Here is a 2579-nt window from a genome sequence, read left to right on the forward strand (position 1 = left end):
TGTTCCCTTCGTTCCAGGCATTGTGTTCGGGGCTGGGAATACGGGATAAACAAGGTAAGGTCTCTGTCTTTGAGGGGTGACCAGACACACATAAGACAGGGACCCCTATCATTCAGAATGCCTCAGACCCAACGTTCTTTTACTTTCCCAGGATCATCTAGACGCCACCCTCTCACTCTGTAACTTCAGCTTGATTCTAAGCATCAGGTTGCCCATCTGTCAAATGGGGTTATTAACAGTATCTAATCTCGTAGAGACCTTATGAGGATTAAACAAAACTACTTATTTGTAAGGCACTTAGGACGAAATAAATGCTGCCTGTTGTTATTTTCCTCCTGAGATAATGCTTGCCAAGGAGAGTGGTAGAAGCAGGCAGAGCTGGATTGGAACCTCAGTGTCTCCACCCAGTACTGACGGTATGCTTACGGGCAAAATAATCGTTTCTGAGCATCAGCTTCATGAGTGATAGTAATTTCCTTCTTTAGAGTGAATTAGCTGGCATATGTGAAAGTACCTAACACACAGCAGGAGTTCAACACATTCGTCTCTTGGAAATTCTTAAGGATCTGAAGACCCTGAAGCTCCAGGAAGCCGGGAGAGACTCGGGAAGATGCCAGCGCCGCCTTTAGGAAATGTCCCCCATTCTCTCGGTTAATCCTTAAAGCCTGACTCTCCCTGATTTGGTTCTCATTCTCCCAGAGAGGCGGTTGCTCCGTGATCAGCTGTGTCCCCTCCCTCTGTCCTCTGCGCTTCTGTACTGAGATCCTGGAGGCCCTTGTCCTGTCCACACTCAGGCATCACTCGGCCCGAGATAGCCATTCCGCTCCTCTAATCTTTCCCCATAACTCAATCTCCCCCTCTTCTCACCCCCCACTTCATCCCTTGTTCCCGTAGCTCCTTAATCAAATTAATGGAAAGAAGGGGATTTAGATAGGGTTACTAAATATATTTCTGTTCAGGGGAGGGAGAAAAGGAGAAGAGTTTGGATGAGGAGAAGGCAGAGTGTGAAATTCCTTAATGGAATGTGTTCTGAGGGCCTCCTTTCTCTAGAATAAGCCCAGAATCACCTATCTGGATAGAGTTTTCTCTTTGGCAAAGTGCTTTCACAGACATTATCTCATTACGATACAGGCCCCGGTGGCAGAGTGCCCACTCCCCAGAAAGGTCTGCCGAGGCCATCGTGCCTCATGAGCTGGTCTGACCCTGGTCTATATATTTCACAGGACACCCTGGCCCCACAGGGATGACTCGGCTTTTGTAGAGCATGACACCGACAGGGGCCACTCACACCTGGAGGTCGCAGTTTTCCCTTCTGGGTTCTGCCCACAGCAGATTCAGAATCTTCTGACAATTTTTACTTCTTAAAATGATAAAGTATTTACAGTAGAAACTTTTGAAAATACACTAACGCATAAAGAAGAAAACAAAAATCACCCATAATCCACAATGTAATTACTAGTAATATTTTGAGGTAGCTCCTTTGAGTGGTTTAAAATGCATGTGTGTATCTGTGTGTGCGTTTGCAAATGTGGAATTATATGCACGTGCATTGTTGGTGTTCTGCTTTTATATTTAGTATGTTATTTTTGTGTTCTGTCTCACCAAACATTCTCCTGAAATATTTTTAAATAGCACATTGGGATTGTTTTCCTTATTAAAATCATATCCATGTCCATTCTACGTAATCATTGCTCACATTGATTGAGTCTTATCATAAGCTGGGAACCCTGCTAGGAGTTAAATTATCACACTTAATTCTCACAGCAACTCTTCCAGGTACATACTGATACAGGGAATGAGGCCTTACAGAGATGAAGGAACTTGTCCTACCTAATAAAGACTTAAAATGCCCGCAGGATTTCATGCATATTTTAAAATCAAATTGCCTATTTAATGATTACATAATATTCTCCAATATGGACCCATCATGGTTAACCATTCTCTTTTAGACATTTCAATTGTTTCCTTTTTTTTTTGCTATCATAATGAAGTAATGATCATCTATGCATAAAATCATCTGTGTTCACATCTCTTGTTATTCCTTTAAAATCATTTCCTAGAAGTGAAATTACTGAGTCATCATTTGAAAAGCTTTATTACTTATTACCAAGTGACTTTCAAGAAAGCCAGTATGCGCTCCCACCAGCATGTATAAGAGAAGATCCTCTTCCAGAACAATCCAGTTGGGTCAATAAAAATTGTATCTCTGATTTACATTTCCTTGATTGCTAGTGGGGTTGAACTTCTCTCTTGTGCATTCATTAGTCATAGATCCGTGAGTAATTGTCACAGATTGCAACTTGTCAGTCCTGCTGGCACTTCTCTCTCACTCTCACTCACTCTCTCTGCTGATTTTGAGTTTCATTCTGGACCCAGATAATTTAGGGGTGCATCAGCAAAGGAAAATTTCATGTCTAACATATCCAGTAGAACTTTGGTCTTAATGAGGACCAGTGTCCCCATTTTGGCCCCTCTCTTCTGCCTTTTACCCCCCACCACCCTGTGTAACTCCCTCAGAGTTGCCCCACCTCAAAGGAAAGGCCAGAGTTCAAGGTTTCCCTTCAGTCAATCTGCAATCT

Source organism: Rhinolophus hipposideros (genome assembly GCF_964194185.1).
Source record: "Rhinolophus hipposideros genome assembly, chromosome: 24".
NCBI lineage: Eukaryota > Metazoa > Chordata > Mammalia > Chiroptera > Rhinolophidae > Rhinolophus > Rhinolophus hipposideros.